At 50.1% G+C, this 17,338-nt stretch overlaps 1 long non-coding RNA gene across 1 annotated transcript in view; it reads right to left on the reverse strand.

The window, feature by feature from the left end:
* The window catches only part of LOC114111245 (uncharacterized), a 49,949-nt gene that overhangs the window by 14,674 nt on the left and 17,937 nt on the right, over positions 1-17,338 (reverse strand). The window contains exons 3-4 of the long non-coding RNA XR_009598853.1: positions 10,441-11,067; positions 10,046-10,142 (exon numbers count right to left, since the gene is read on the reverse strand). This is a non-coding gene — a long non-coding RNA (uncharacterized LOC114111245). The remainder of the gene's footprint in view (positions 1-10,045; positions 10,143-10,440; positions 11,068-17,338) is intronic.

Genomic DNA, 17,338 nt, shown 5'->3' on the forward strand with positions numbered 1-17,338 from the left:
ATATATATTGCATGATTCTAGTTAATGGGAGTTCTCAAACAAGTCTGTATTGTTAGAAGACAAAATAGGTACCTTTCGGGCATGTCAAAATGTCAGCTGCCAGGGGCATAAGGAACTTCTGGGCGAGTATTGATAATGTCCTGTATCTTTATGTATTGCAGTATAGTTGAGTCACAATGTTATATTAGTTTCAGGTATATAGTAAAGTGAGTCTGTTATATATACAATATATACCGTTTTTCAGATTATTTTCCATTATAGGTTATTACAAGATATTAAGTTCCCTGTGCTATACAGTAGGATCTTGTTGTTTATCTGTTTTGTATATAGAAGTGTGTATCTATAAATCCCAAAGTCCTAGCTTACCCCTCACCCCCATCTATGTCCTGTGCTTTGATCTGGGTGATCATGAATCTATACTTATATAAAAAGCCATAGACCTGTACATTTAAGATTGGTGGACTTTACCGAATATGTTTTAAATCTTAATTGTTTTCAAAGTACAAGAGTAGAAGTAAGAATAGGTTTCTTAGCTTGGTGGCTCTGAATGTGGGGGGTGGGGAGAAGGCAGAGCCTGAGGAGTTGGGAGTGGGAGCACCTGACCCAGTTCTGCTCCACCTTTGAAACCAGCAGGGGAGAGACCTTGCTGGGAGGCGCAGAAGTGTTCCCCATCTCCAGCCCTGGGTGGGGGTACTTGGGGCTGGGGCCCAGTGCTGGTGGCTCTGTGGGCCCCTGTGGGGAGGGAAATGCTTTGATGAGCCTTTGTTCCGGGAATTGATCTAGGAAACGAGCTGGTAATGAACAGCAGAAATAACAATAATTAATAATGGGTAGAATAAAAATGGATTTCAAATCCTGCAGCTAATTTGCCAGGAGACTTATTTCTGTGGCAGTTAGCCGCTCTCCCCTCCTCAGACTGCTGTAAACCAGGAAGTGGCAGGACCAGGGCAGCCAGTTCTTGTGTGTGGGGGGGGCGGATTGGAGAGAGAATAAGGGAGGTGGGGAGGAGGGTCAAGGCAGCGCAGTAACTGTAGGGAGCCTGGACTCTGGGTCCTGAGCCGGGGCATGGGCTCTGCACTCTGCTAGAAAGGGTAGGGGACCTCAACTTTCAAGGATATGTCTCAGAGGCCAAGCAGCCCTTCCTGCCCCCACGATGGCTGCCAAGCCCAGGGAACCACCCCTTGAACCCTTGACATATACCCCCCCACCACCAGTTCTATCCCCTCCCAGGAGCCAAGGTTGAAGGGGGAGGGGAGCAAGACCACACAACAATGGAAGGAAACCCTTTGTCAGAGAAGAAAGATTCTAACTGGAGCCCTAAATGCTCCAGAAAGATTATCTTTCCGGTTCCCATTGCACAGAGAGCAACTAACAGTCACCCTGCCTGCTAACCCTCACCGTCCTTTTCCACCCCCCTACCCCCACAAACAGGCTGACTTGTATAGCTTTAAATCACCCCAATAAAAAGTAAGTCCTCAGAGATCCTTCCAGCTTCTCCCCAGGATGGGCAAAACGCAGGCCAGGCCTGTTTTGTTGGTTTTTAGTGCCAGATCTTTGGAGGGAGATGGTCAGTGCTTGCAAGGGTGACCATCTATTGGGTTGAGTCTAAGACCTGTTTGCACCAAGCTGCACTTAGGTACTCTTTCCACTAGGGCCCAGGCTGTTGCCCATAGCATCTACCCTTCTAAGCCCTGTCCCCCGCTTTTTTCCAGGACCAGCTTATCAGGTGCAGGGGGAAGCCCAAATCTATGGGTGCAGCGCTGTCTTTGACCAGAGTCCTTGGAAGTAGAATGTCTTAATCCCAAGACCGGTGGATGAACTGCTTGAGCGGCTGCCTACATTGACAAACGGGTCTCTCCCATTTCAACTTCAGCAAAGTGGATTCTTCTTGCTAAAGGCTAAGTACTCGCTGAGTTGCAAGTTTTAGAAAATGAGGCCATTGTGGGGCTATTTCTGAGGGAAAGAAAGGCCAGCGGTGCCAGCGCCAGCCCCATCCACCTCCCACAAGAATTGGGCACCATTATTTCTACATCGGGGAAAATTCCATCTCCCGTTTCAGAAAACAGCTGAATCTGGCTTCATCTTCTGCAAAAATACGCATGGCAGGGACAGGGCGAGCATTTAACATTAAGGACAGTTCAGAGCAGGTGACCAAAAGGAAGCTCAGAATAACCGTGACTAGGAAGGCTTGACTGGCAAAGCCCCTGCAGCGAGGGTGTCAGCTGTGGAGTGAAGGGAGTCGGAGAAAGACCCCAGGAGGGCAGAGAGCTGACAGCAAGGCTCCAGGCAAAGAAGCCAGGCCCCCAGGAAGGAGCCAGGAGAGGTGGGGCTCCCCATAGTATTTGAAACCAGTGATATTAGTTGGCTCAGGCTGTCGTAACGAAGAACCACAGGCTGGGTGGTTTCAACAACCGAGTTTTACTGTCTCACAGCTGTAGAGGCTGGAAGTCAGAGATTAACGTATCAGCAGGGTTGGTTTCATTCTGAGTCCTCTCTCCTTGGCTTGGAGACGGCTGTCTTCTCCCTGTGTCTTCATACCATCTTCCCTCTGTGTGGGTCTGGGTCCTAATCTCTTCTTACAAGGACACCCATCACATTGGATTAGGGCCCACCCACGTGACCACCTTTTAACTTAATTACCTTTCAAAAGACCCTATTTTCAAATACAGTCACATTCTAAGATACACTGGGAGGAAGGGCTTCAACATATGAATTTTAGGGGAGACGCAATTTACCCATGACACCAGGATAGAATTTCTCTCTTGCTTCCATAATCATGACCTGTTCCCACTCCAATCAACGTAGTTGCTGGGTTGGAAGGAGGTGCAGGGCTGTGGACCCTACCTACACAAGGGGGTCCTTATCTGCCCACTCCCCAGGCTCCTTCCTATGCAAATTCTCCTCAGCAGCCAAGTCCTGCCTCTTTCAAGAAGCCCTCCCTGACTGCCAAGCTCACATGGAGGTTTCCTTTTGCCAAACATCACCGCACTGTGGGAAGGGTCATTAGGGTTCAGCTCTGTGACCTGAGTATAAATCTGCTTTCTTAAGTAAGACCTTTGAGGATACCCTGATGCTGGGAAAGACTGAGGGCAGGAGGAAAAGGGCACGACAGAGGAAGAGATGGATGGATGGCATCACCGACTCCATGGCCATGAGTTTGAGCAAACTCCAGGAGATACTGAAGGAGAGGAAAGCCTGGCATGCTGCAGTCCGTGGGGTCACAAAGAGTGGGACCTGACTGAGAGACTGAACAACCCCAAAGCCCTCCCTCCCCTGCAACACACACACTGCCAGTATCTTTTTCCTCCCTTTCCCAGCCAGACAGTTAGACGAGTTGGGGCTGTCTACCCCCAGCTCCAGGGATCAGCCTGATTGGTTTAATTAGAGGACATACATGACCGCATTGGTCCAATCAGAGTGAACATCAGGACTTGGGCTGGGAATGCTGGGTCTCTCTCCTAGGCTGGGTTTGGTTAAGGGAGAATGCCAGGCTTAGAATACACAGCTGCAACAAAGGTGGGGGAGATGGGGTGTGGCAGGGTGCTAGATGATCCAGGGATTTGGGTGGGACAGGGCAGGGCACAAACACTATATGCAGCCACTGAAGCTTATCCAGAGGAAACAAAGCAAATAATGGGTGCTAGAGTGATATCTAAGCCCTAGATCAAGCCATACCTGAAGCAGGGTACCCCTGGATCATTCAGTAACATAAAGCCATACATTTGTCCTTTCACTAACATTGGTTTGAGCTGAGTTTATAATGGAAAGATCACTAACTGATACAATTTCCTCAGATCCTCCAAAGAGCTTAACCCCATGATAACAAAGACACGCAATAAATATTGAGTTGGCCAAAAAGTTCATTCAGGTTTTTTTGTAAGATGGTATGGGAAACCCAGAATGAACTTTTTGGGCAACCCAGTACTGCATGCATGCTAAATCACTTCAGCCATGTTCGACTCTTTGCGACCCCATGGACTGTAGCCCATCAGGCTCCTCTGCCCATGGGATTCTCCAGGCAAGAAGACTGGAGTGGGTTGCCATGCCCTCCTCCAGTGGATCTTCCTGACCCAGGGATCGAACCCACGTCTCTTAAGTCTCCTGCATTGGCAGATGGGTTCTCGACCACTAGAGAGAAGCCACCTGGGAAGCCCCAACCCAATACTACAGAATCGCAACATGTGAAGACTCTGTAGATGAGGAAACTGGGACCAGAATTAAAGGGATTTGCTGAGTCTAGTGGCAAGTGAGTGGCAGAGCCTGGATGAGAGCCTAGGCCTCAGCCAAGGGCCTCTCCCACTGCAGGGACAAAGGCCACTGTTTCTCCTGCCCTGCCCCCCAAACCTTGTCCCTGGGGGGAGAGGGAGGGGCTGGAGAAAGCCAGTGCGAAGCCGCAGCACCCTCAGCACCCCAAACAGGAAGACTCGGTTGCAAGCCAGGAGGCCAGAGGTGAGGTGAGGCAGGAAATTGAGTGGCTCTGTATCAACCACATGTGCCACGCCACCTGGAGACTGTGAGCAAGAAGCCGGTGCAGAGATGGGGAGCAGCTGCCAATGTGGGCAGCAGGCAGGTCCATGTCTCCAGGACCTCGGGGGGCCCCATCCCATGCTTCAAAGAGCTCTCTGCCCTCAGGAAGGCTGTCCTCAAGTGGAACGGTGGGGCTGGGAAAGCTCCAATAGGGGCAGAAATATATGGTCCCTGGAACAGAACAGTCAGACATTTGTGACAGACAAGTGCTTATGGCCATCTGCATAGCAATCGGATGCCTTGGATTTTCAGACCAGTTGGCATTTCAGTCAACGAATGTTAAGCTCCAGAAGCCACCTTGGGCCATGAAGTGACTTTAGGAGAAAGAGCTGAACCAGTTGTTTACTGCTATGTAACAAATCACCCCAAAGCCTAGTGGCTTAAAAGAACATCATATGATGGTCTTGTTTTGTTTTCTCATGGTCCGGGGGTTGACTGGCCTCAGCTCAGTGGTTCCTGCTCTTTTATGTGTTTGTGGGCACGTGGTGGCTGGGGTTAAATCAACTCCTTGCAATGCAGGAGACCAGGGTTCGATCCCTGGGTCAGGAAAATCCCCTGGAGGAGGGCACAGCAACCTACTCCAGTACTCTTGCCTGGAGAATCCCATGGACAGAGGAGCCTGGAAGGCTACAGTCCATGGGGTCACAAAGAGTCAGACATGACTGAGCGCTCAAACACACACACACACACACACACACACACACACCCCTCATGCATCTGTCTCCAATTAGGATTTTCCCTCATAGTCTAGTAGCTAAGATTCTGTGCTCTCAATGCAGGGACTCCAGGTTCGATCCCTGGTCAGGGAACTAGATCCCCACATATTGCAACTAAGACCTAGTGCAGCCAAATTATATATGTGTGTGTGTGTGTGTGTGTGTGTGTGTGTGTGTGTGTGTATTTTAAAGAAGAGTCTGGCCCATATACAAAGAGAGAGGACTTAAACTCCGCCCAGTTGGAAGGACCACTGAAGGATGTTCGGACATGGTTTTCAACCACCATAGAAGCCATACTTGGCAAAGCAACAAGGTCAAGGGGCCTGGGTCTCAGCAATGCTGGAGCTGCCTGGATTGCCTAAACCTGAACTTCTTAAACCAGAGAGAGAAATCGAACTCTGTTCTGAACATGCCGCTGTCAAGTGGGGTTTTTCGGTGACCCTCAGCCCAACTTGACCCTAATGAACAGAGAGTAAAAACTGCCATGTCGGGTTCTTGGCACGGAGCAAGCTCTCAAAGGGAGGGAAGTCAGGGGGTGTGTGGCAGGGACAAGCAGGCCATCAGAGCTCGAATATTCCCCTGTCCCCTAAGTTCATGTCCACTATGTCCCCATATTGATTTGTTAAAATGAGAAAACACACAAAGGAAAGCTAAGGAAGTAGAGTGCAAACAGTAAGTGCCTATCAACGGAATCAATGAATGAATAAGTACAGAGGCTTAATGGACAAGGGAAGGTCTCCAAAGCAAAGGCTCTCACATGTGGCTGAGGGGCCCAGGGTGGCTGAAGATCACGTTATGAAAAAGTCCTTTGTCTCAGGATTTGTCTCTGTTCCTCTCCTCCTCCTTCTCTTTCTTCTTTCCCTTCATTTTCTCCTCCGCTTCTCGCCCTCTCCCTCTCCCTCCCTTTCAGGTTCTCCTCCTCCTCCTTCTCCCCCCAGTGGCTTCGGTCTCTCTTCCCACACCCACCTAGCTCCTATTCTTCCCAAGGAAACCAGGAATGTTCTGATGCCCTGGACAGAGGAAAGAGAAAAATCAATCCCTTCATTGATCCCATCTCTTTGGCAGGCCTGGCGGATGTGGTCCCAGCCTCCATCCACCCTCTCCTCCCCTTCCCTCACCACTTCCACCCACGCGCTCCAGTCACCTCACCACATTCCTCCCCGCTTCGTGCCTTTGCGCAAGCTGTCCTCTCTGCAGAGATGTCTGCCTCATCTCCCCTTTCTGTTCCAGCAACACCTACTTGTCAATCACCACCCAGCTCAGATGTCACCTTCAGTGGGAAAGGCCCCAATCTGAGCCCTGGGGGAAGGCTCCTGTCCCTTGTGTGCCCAGAAGCTGGTGCTTGCGTGGTCGGAACACTTGTTCCACTGGGTTGGTGCAGTTTGTCTTGGTCTTGCATTGCAGACCCTCTGAGAGTACACTTTCCAGAACATTTGCAATGCCAGCTCTAATGACTTCCTGGATCACAGCAAAGACTAACCCAGAAGAGGGTGTCTCCTGTGTTCCGACACCTGGAATGAACGTCTTCTTGGCATCTCTCAGATCAAGGCAGGGGGCAGCCCTTATATTGTGTCTGGACCCTGGGTGTTCCTTGGACTGGCTCCCTGAAATCTGAGTTTTTAACATGTTTGAGTGATGTCTTACCCACTTACTCCCTGGACACTTCTGTTATGATCAACTGTATTTTTCAAATACATCACAGCAATATTTCCAGTCCCATAGGTTCTTCCAGAATCTTGCCACTCCCATCAAGAGGTGGTGTCTTTTTGAACCTGGGTGGGTGTAAGTGATGCTGTGTGACTCCATGCTAGGTCATAAAATGCAAACAGCTTCACCTGTCTCTCTCTCTTTTGGGACCCCCACTCTTGGAACTCAGTTGCCATGCTGTGAGGAAGCCCAAGCCACCTGGAGAGGTCACGTGTAGATTTTTGGCCAACAGTCCCAACTCAGCTGACAGCCAGAATCAATTGCCAGACATGTGAGCAAGCCAGCCTCCTTCCTGGATGAGCACGCTTGCCTGGCAAGCAGGCTCCCCCAGTATCTGCAGCAACAGAGAAGCCCCTGGCAGAAAACACAAGGCACAGATGCGAGGTTCGCACTTTGGGTGAGAGGCTGTCAGGGTGAGTTGAGTGGAAGCCCTCATGGAACTGTCAGCCGCAGCCACAGCTGGAAATGGAGGTCAGGCTGCCGGGAAGTGAGTCTGGGCACCAGAGACAAAAAAAAAATAAAAAATCCTAGCAACTTCTTTAACCCCTCGGTCTCAGTTTCCTCATATGCAAACTGGCAATCCTCACAGAGCAGTGTGAGGATTACACTAGGTGACCCATGCAAAGCGAGGGCCATGTCGGAAGGGCTCAATGAATCTTAGTCTGCTGGGAAGGAAAAGCTTCAGGGTCTCAGGAAGACTTTCGTAAATCTGTAGCAGATCAGCTGCTCTCGAGAGCCATGAATTCCCGATGCAAGCATCCAGGGCTCGGGACAAAAGTGAATGTTCTGTAATTCTGAAAACCTACCTTCTTAGATGCCTGGGATTTAATGTTCATTCTATACCATAACATGGAGAACAGGGAGGCATGAGAGCAGCTTTCCTGCCACAGGGAAAGGGAATAAAGGTTCCACCAGTTTGAGAGGTTGGTTAACTGGTAGAAAGGTCTCCAGGTCAAGTGAAGCCTGGGACAGGCCTGAGGCTCTTACAATACACAGACAGGAGAGGCACGGAAAGCCCAGAGAGATTGATCAGCGTGGAGAGGAGAGAGGGGCCTGGGCCTTGCTCTGCAGCAGCCCGTCGAGACAACTGCACACCCTAGAGAATCCCATGGACACAGGAGCCTGGTGGGCTACAGTCCATGGGGTCACAAAGGGTCAGACAGGACTGAGTGAGCACACACACACGCAGAGGTAAAGGGGCCGTGAGTGCGTGAGGGGCCTTGGCAGTGGTCCCGAGGTTGGCGCAGGCCCTGCGCACTCCAGCACAGTGGGGGGAACAGCCAAGAGCACCCACGTACCCACAGTCCGCCTAAGGGTTAACTGAAACCTCCCCCACCCACCCCGGGGCATGTAAGGAAACAGCATGCCAGGCCCCTGGACCCAAGGCTGCCAAGGACATCAGGCTCTGTGTTCTGGCCTAGGAAGGACAAACGCAACTCATCCAAGGTCAGCGAGCCCAGGGGAGGGAGGGGGAGCAGGGTAGCACGAGGACCACAAAGAACTCCCTCCCTCCCTCCCCAACCCAGCCTTCCCCAACCCAACCCTGAAACTCAGACCAGGGCAGAAAGGGCAAGGAGACTCAGCCCCAAAGTGACCATGATCTCAACCCAAATGAGTTGTGCCTGGACTTGCCAAGTTCAAGCTGCCCGCCACCAGCAGAAACAGGGTATCAAGAGCCCCGCTAAGCCTTCAGTTTGGGAAAAATAGGGGAAAGCACACCTAAGGGTCAGAACTCTAGAACTTCACCCCCTGCATGTCTTCTCTCAAGGCTTGGAAACCACAGCAGGGAATGAAGTCAGAAGGTAGAATCTGCTTGACAAGCTGGGACGTGCTCTCTGGGGGTCCATGCCCCCATGGGGGCACAGCCACCAGGTGGGAGCAGGCAGAGGGGGAGGGGCAAGATATCAGGAGTCTTTCAGACAAAAAACGTGTGAGTCTCCTTTTTGGATCCTGCTGGCTCTCTCAACAACTCTTAATTACCAGCAATCAGCTCTTAATTACCTACAACAAGAGAGACCGGGAAAACACAGATAAATGAAATCCATAGATAATCCCCAAACCCCAATTTGGTCGATAATATCATCTAGCTTCCCCAAGCAACCTCTCACCAGGACTGGTGATCTTCCGACAGGTCGTGGTGTGGAATGACCCCCAGTTCCCCAGCTGGCCTGACCTTTACCCCTGGTACAGGGGGAGAAGCCCGCGGGCCCCAAATAATGCCCACCTCCCTACTATGCTCTTTCCTGCCAGCCCAGGGTGGAGGTGGGGGGCGGCTACCAGGCTGCAAGCCTCCGGCACTGGACTGTTTTCACTGTGTGTTTGCCCAGCAAACAGGAATGCTGGCTGCAAAGTCACACCGCCTTGGAGGGTAGGAAGGAAGACAACAGGCCCCAGGGCAAGGGCCGCTGGGACCACAATGGTCCAAGGGCTCCTGGGGGCCACCGCGTATCCCACAGACCCAGAGGTGTCTTTGTCTACACCCCCCGGCGTAGGATGGCCACCCAGAGCAGGGGACCCAACTAAGGCAGGTGAGAGCCTTGAGAAAGAGCAGGAATGGGAGCAAGATGGTGCATCCCAGGGGTTCCCAGTTTCCTGACTTTCCACACTCAAGGATTCTCAAGTGTTCCCTCCTCTTGAGTGGGCAGGCGGGGCAGACACCTCATGCCCCATGTCAGGGCCAGCAGAACCCTGGGAAAGCTGTCTGTACTGCAGAAAAAGAATGTCTTGTGGTCATCACTTGGCCAAAAAATGTCCACTTGTGACCCAAGAGCACCAAAAATGGTGCCCAGCATTAATTCAAATGGTGTAGGAACTGGCAACCCACTCCAGCATTCTGGCCTGGAGAATCCCATGGACAGAGGAGCCTGGCAGGCTAGGGTCCCTGGGGTCACAAAGAGTCGGACACGACTAAAGTGACTTAGCACACATGCATTAATTCGAAAGAAAAAAATAGAAGACAGGGGGATGCAGAGAATGAGCAACAGACCCCTCAACCCCCGCCAGCCCCTTTCTTCCCCCTGCACCCCACACCCCCAGTGGCAGCCAAGGCAGAGGTCAGCAGGAGTCCAGAGGAATAGTGAAAGTTGAACACAAACCCGAATGCTGCTGTTTTCTGACTTTTCCTTTTTTCCTCCAGTCCAGTTAACACAGTGGACAAGCCAATCCTCATTCCCGCCGGCCTCGTTAATAAACCTGCAGTAGCAAATGTGCCTTGTTATTGCTCGGAGCCTGGAAGCAGCACGCTCCCCACCGATGTGCAGATACCACACAGAAGGGCCCCCCTCCCTTCCCCCGTCCCTGGCTGGGCCCCCACCTCTCCAGGAGCTGTTCTGGAGGCTTAATGCCGGCAGCTGGGTCCCCTGAGCACCACTCCCCACCACCCCCATCCCACCCATGGCCCTTACCCATCCCCCCTCCCAGATTTCTCCCAAAATCTGGAAATCTGACAAGGGGGTGGCACACAGGGAGCCCCAGGGAGGAGGCTACCCACCTGAGGAAGGACAGGACGCAAAGCTAGCACTTCGCCCACGCTCAGACCTGCTCCCCCGCCTGCAAATGTGCAAATCAGGGCCAGACAGTGCATTGAAAGGGGACCACTGGGCCCAGGTTGCAAAGGAGACTAAGGGATGCTAAGAGCTATGAAGCCACAGTTGGGGGGGCATCCCCCCACCCTCCCAGCCCGGCCCTGACCCGGTCGCGGTCCCTTCCGCACTCTAAGTGGGCATTAATGTGGCCAGCGCTAACTCGATTTCATCACAGGGAGACAGGGATCATTTGTCTCCCGTCCTCTGCTTCTGCTCCGTCTCCCTCCTCTGATGGGGACACTTGGCTCTACCTCATGAGGTCAGATTTGCAGGGGTTTTGGCCTTTTCTTGCTCGCATAATAACAACCTGGGTAAAGGAGAGGCCAAGAGAGAGAGATGGAGAAAAACACAGGCTCCGGGCACAGAGGACTTGCCTGCAATCCAAAGCCGACATGTTTCTGGGGGGTCGTTCTGCGTCTCTCCCTCACCTGGTGACCCGGGACGCCCGGGGGCCACGTGGCACAGCAGGCGAGATATGCCAAGAGCCCGTCTCGCCAAATGGATGGGAAATCAAACAATGCAGGGAAGTGTTTCTAGAAGGGAAAAGAAGGAAGACAACATTTGATTTCCCCCCGCTGAGGAGGCTGACATCACTCTCTGCCAAGCAGAAAGTGCTGCCTTTCTCCAAGCCAGCATTCTGGAGCTGTTTTCTGATTATTTCAATCAGCCTAATAACATGTACATTTGAGACAGCTGCCTTGGCGATTTGGAGAGTTTGGCTCTTCTGCTGGCTCCTGCAGAAGCATAATTTTTGCTCCCCGAAGTTCACATGCAGCTAGGGAAAAAGGGTTTGGATGGATTTCCTGACCCCCAAAATAGAGCCTTCCTGGAGTTAGATTCTAGGTCCAGAAGTCTTTGCACGTTGACTGGTCAACTTAGAGACTCCACCACCAAATCCCCATTGGAGCATTTATTAATACATTCTCAGCTGCTTTCCTTCCCCCACAGTAGGAACTAGGTAGTCTGGGGTTCCGTTTCATTCCTGTTTGCAATCCACCGGCCTCAGAGCCCCATGGGAGTGTGCTGGGGATGATGGTTCCCCTCGTGGCTTGTTACTTCATGCCAGGCACATGTAGAGCCATCCGCCACGTGCAAAGGAGCCCAGAGAAATGGATGCAACTCATTGGACTGCGCTTAACTCAAGGTGGCTCTCTGGGCAAGCAAGGTTAGACTCAGGCTCCTCTTGGGCGGAAACAAAAACATTCAGAATGGCATCAGAGAAAGTTAACCAAGGTATTCTATAGAACTCCATCTATTAGAATAACAACACTCACATTTTGAGCGCCTGCTCTGAGCCTTGCATACGTTACCTTATTATAATCCTCAGGACAGGGAAGGCAGATATTACAATCACCATTTTCATTTCCAAAATCTGGAAAACCTTCCTGGGAGTTCATTTTTCTTCTGCAACTACAAAAGCTCCCTTCTCTGGGCCTATGTGTTTCCTAAACAGACACAATCCGAAATCAACCTTAAAAGATCATGGTGTTCAGAAAACAATGCAAGAAGTGGTCTCCTGATGGGAGGGGGAGATGGAAGGGCACCCGTCTCCTTGCTGTTCAGGGGAAGTCTGCTCTTTTATCCTTTTTCTTTTTTTCTTTTTCTGGCTACTCTGTCCCTGATTGGAACTTGCTTTCTGACACCACTGCACACATGCACAAGTCGGTTCATATCTTTCCTCTTGGTTGCAAAGTGTGAACAGCAGCCTAACTGTCCTAAATATTTCCTGATGCCCATCATCCTGCAGGTTTTCAGAACATGAGGAGGAAGTTGTCACAGACCCTGGAAAAGCTGATGTCCACTGCCCAGTGCAGGGGGAGAACCTCAGTCAAACAAGGTGTTCATGGAACAAATCTGCCCTGGGCTCCCCCAGAACTCACAAAAGCCCCCACCTGAGCAGGAAACCGTCCTGCCATCCCTGAGCAAAGCAGAGCCTTCTCAGGAGAAGTCACTAACAGGGAAGTGTGAGAGATCCAGAAAACTAACGAGCGCCCTAAAGGGTACCCCAGCGCACAGACACCCGAAGGTGTCTCCCTCACCACTGACACCTGACGAGGCCGCAGGTTTACTTTGATCAAGCAGTCATCACTCACAACCTCGAGAAACTCCACTTTTAGAATCACTGCCAGAGGTAGTTGCCAGACCACATGAAAAATTTCGTTACATTGCATTAAGCTTAGCCTCGTACTGGCCCCCTCCCCAAAAGTATTATTTCCCACACATACGGGTAATCTCTTTGGGAGGTGATCCCAGAAAATACAATGGAGAGGGTGGTGAGATAAGAAAGAGGGGAAAGGCAAAAAGGGGATGTTAGAGACTTCCCTGGTGGTCCAGTGGTCAAGAGTCCGGCTTGCCATGCAGAGGACTTGCATAGCAGGTTTGATCCCTGGTCAAGGAACTAAGATGCCACAAGCCTCGGAGCAACTAAACCCACCCACTGCAACTACTGAGCCTGCGTGCTCTGGAGCCTGTGTGCCGCAGCTAGAGTCCTTCATCAGGCTCCGAACGATGCAATGAAGATCCCATGTGCCGTCATTAAGATCCGATGCAACCAAATCAATTCTTTTAAAAGGGTGCGTTAATAAGTAGATTCGCCCTGTGGTGGGACCCTCCGGGAGACCGTAGACTTGTCCCATGGTACAGTGATGAAACAGAGATATTGATGCATTACCTCCTCTGCCTCACTGGTTAATAGTCGCTCCAAGGGTGTTCATTCCCCAATGCTTGCAGAGCCATTATCCCGCCCATAAGCCACTTGGAAGGGCCGTCACTCCTTCCAAGGCAAGACAGAACCTTCTGGCAGCGACATGCAGGACACCATCTGCAGGTACGAGAATGGTCAGCAGGGGCCTCTGGGCTGGGCAGAGGGCACACCAGTGCCAACAGCACCTGCTACAGATCTTGATAACTTCCAAACCATCAGCAAGAAATCCAATCCACCTTCACAAGGTAAAGATTGCTATCAGCAGAGATGTTTATGGGAGTAATAATAATAGCTGGAGTTTATTGAGTGCTTATTGCGTGCCAGCTGCTGTTGTAAGCACTTTATATGCACTAAGTCTTTTAGTTCTCACACATCTGTATAAAAGAGGCACCATTATTATAGCCTGTTGACAGATAAGGACATGGATGTACCACAAACTCCATAGGCAGTTAGTTTCACAGACCACTTGGAGCAGTGAACCTATCATTGGAATGAACTGTCATGCAAGGGATAGTTTTAAAGAAGGAGATAAGTAGATTTGTGTGTGTGTATAATAAATATATGCATATGCAAATGAATTTAGGTATGTTTGTGAAAAGCAAAAATAGTCTTATTCTTTATACATGAACCAATGAATAACCAATTGAATTTTGACCACCTTTCAGGAAACAGGAAGTACCTATGCTGGGAATATCAAGAAAATCTTTATAGGAATGATAGGCCTAGACCTGTGGTTAAAAGGTGAGAAATTAGCACGAAGTAAGTCCTAGAAGCCGGATGGAAGAGAGCATGGAGGGACTAGCTTATCTAGAATATTAGTCAAGATGGCAACCTACTGTTCACCAGATATTTCCGACTCTCTGCTTCCCTGGCATATAGTAGAATGACATTGTCTTGCCCTTCTTTGAAGTTCAATGTGGCCATTTGCTTGATTTGGCCAATGAAATGTTAGGGGAACTTACTTGTGAAACTTACTTAGAGTGAAAGTTTAAAGAGCCAGAGCACTATTCGCCATGTTTCTCCCCCCTCGGGGGTAATCACAGAGCACCCTCCTGGCTACCTGAGTGACTGTGACAGGAAGAGCCTCTTCTCCTGCTGACCTACACAAAACACGTAGCGTGAGCAGGAAGTAAAGCTTTGTTGTTGTCTTGTAAGCCAATGAGATTTGGAGTTGTTGCTACAGCATAACTCCACCTATTTGACCAACACGTTTGACTCGTGCTATCATAACAAACAACTCCCAGATCTCAGTGGCTCAACCAATGGACTTCATGCCCTTGCAAGGTTCACTGCAAGGCAATGGATGAAAGGGGAAAGGTGTTCTGTTCCATACAGATCACTCGGGGACCTAGGCTAATGAGGGCTCCACCCTCGGGAACACGTCCACTACTCCCCCAGCAAGACTAGGAAGAAGTTGGAGAGTCCTACAGGGTCTTCCCATTGCCTCAATATAATGTATCATACATCACATCCATATGTATTAATATTTCATTGACCAGAACTGGGCACTGCCTCTACCTAACTGCAAAGGGACTGTAAGAGTCATCGACCCATGCTGGAGACAGGCTATTGGTGAACACTAATAACATCCACCACACCCGGCTCCAGAGTACCGGGAAGTAGTGGGTAGTTGGAGAGCGTGGGCTCAGGTGAAGAAGGCTTTTGAAAGCTGGAACATGACCCATGAGGCATCAGGGAGCCACTGTAAGTGTGTAAGCAGGACAGGGACATGAGAAAGGCTGATTTCAGTATCACTGGACTAGTCTAATGTTGGATAGATGGGTATTCAGGGGGCCAATGGAGGTGGCATGGGGCCTGTATGCCTATGTTCAAGGAGGTTTGTTAGGAGGTTGTTGTATTATCAACATCTATAGTGATGAGGCGGAGAAGGCAATGACACCCTACTCCAATGTTCTTGCCTGGAGAATCCCAGGGACGGGGGAGCCTGGTAGGTCTATGGGGTCGCACAGAGTCAGACACAACTGAAGCGACTTAGCAGCAGCAGCAGCAGCATAGTGATGAGGGCTTGGTAGCCACTGTTGTCAGAGGAAGAGATGAGGAGTGAATCCTGTGATAACTTAAGGACAGACGAAGTATGGTGTATTGAGAGCCCAGGCTTCAACATCAGACAAACCAGGATTCAAATTCTACCTCTAACACCTACTAGCTTTTTGATCTTGGACAAAATACAGTAACTTCTCAAAACCTCAGTGTTCTTCCCTGCAAAATGTGAATAATAATATTACTTACCTTGTGCAGCTACTGTGAGGATTGAAAGACTAGTGATTATGTTTGTAAATTGGCAGTAAAAAGGCGGAAAAGGTGCTGGTGGTGGTGACGACGATGATGGTGGTGGTCGTTAGTGATGGTAATGGAGACAGATGGTGGTGGAGATGGTGGGAATGGTAGCGGTGCTAGTGAATCATAAAAGGGCTAAGATTGAAGCTTAGGGGGATAAAGTATCTAGAATTATGGGCAAGGCGAGGAAGAGGCTCCCACTATGCAAAACATAGAAGTCATAGTCAGAATACAGAAAGTGAACCATGAAATCTAGGATCCTAGAAACCAAAGGGGAAAAGAGTTTCATTAAGAAGGCTTAAGGACACTTTAGGACACAGAAGATAGGAACAACAGCCATTAGATTTTATTACAATAAAATGACCATGACCTGGTGAAGGGGTAAATTGGTGGCAAGGGATAAAGAGGGACTAGGGATCTGAAAGTGGGTGCCCAGAGGGTGGAGACCTACCTCATAAGGAGCTTCCAGTGGAAGGAAGAACCATAAAAGGATCGATATCAGTCAGAAATGTTTTGGATGCAAGTAGCAGTACTTTTGATTAAAAAAGAAGTCCGTGGAAAGAAAAAGAGGAGAAATATTTGTTTAAATGCTTTGCTTTCACAGAGTTGAAAAGATAAGCCCTAGCTAGAGAAGGGAAAAAATATCAATAGCTAAAATTTAAAGTGGGGCTTCCCAGGTGGCACGGTGATAAAGAATCTGCCTGCCAATGCAGGAGACAAGAGACACTGATTTGATCCCTGGGTCAGGAAGATCCCTGGAGGAGGAAACGGCAAGCCACTCTAGTATCCTTGCTTGGAAAATCCCATGGACAGAGGAGACTGGCGGGCTACAGTCCATAGGGTCGCCAAGAGTCAGACCGGACTGAGCATGCAAACACACAAAATTTGAAGTAAGGCTCTATTTAATCTATAGCTCCTTTCTTATCTTAACAGATATCTATAGAGCATTCTCATTGAAGAATCCCAATATTTGGATGACATTGAGCCATTTTTAAAAAATATTTCTTTATTTTGGCTGTGCCAGGTCTTAGTTGCAGCATGTGGGATCTAGTTCCCTGACCAGGAGTTGAACCCAGGCCCCCTGCATTGGGAGTTCTGAGTCTTAGCCACTGAAGCACCAGGGAAATCTGAGCCATTTTTCATAGTCTTTGAACTTGTCCCTCAACATCTCCTCTCTCCTAGTTCCCTAGGAGAAAGACTCCATTTCCCGGCTAGGTGTGGTCACGTGACTAAGTTCTGGCCAATGTCCCATAAGTGGATGCATGATCTATAAGCTTCCAGGAATCTTCCTGAAAAGACAGCAGGGCCTTTCCATCCCCTTCTTCTCTCTCCTGTTGCCTTAACACATGAGTGTCATAGTTACCATCTTGGACCACAGGACTAAAAGTCCCATTCTGAGGGCAGAGCATTGAGCTTGGGGATCCTAGATCTGTGAAAACTTCATGGTACAGAGGAGTCATTCCGGCTTTGGACTCAAGCCAAAGCCCATCCTCCCAGACACACTCCTCAGGGAGGGGACAAATGGCCTGGATACCTACTGGGGTGGCCTCTGAGATTCACCCAGGGAGACCAGCCCTCTCTCTAGGGGTAGCAGTCTCACAGACGGCTGCCCCTGTTTCCTAGGTACCACTTTGTAGGAAGGAGCAGTAACATCCACACTGTCCTCTGCCTCCTCCTCAGGCTGGAGAAATCTTAGAAGGAAGGTGCCCGAACAGCCCTTCAGCGCAGCTTGTGAGGCCCTGGGCCTCGGCGCTGGCTGGCTGGCTGGCTGGCTGGCAGGAGGACAGATTCTGATTTCAGTT

This window comes from Ovis aries, chromosome X, assembly GCF_016772045.2.
Source record: "Ovis aries strain OAR_USU_Benz2616 breed Rambouillet chromosome X, ARS-UI_Ramb_v3.0, whole genome shotgun sequence".
Lineage (NCBI taxonomy): Eukaryota > Metazoa > Chordata > Mammalia > Artiodactyla > Bovidae > Ovis > Ovis aries.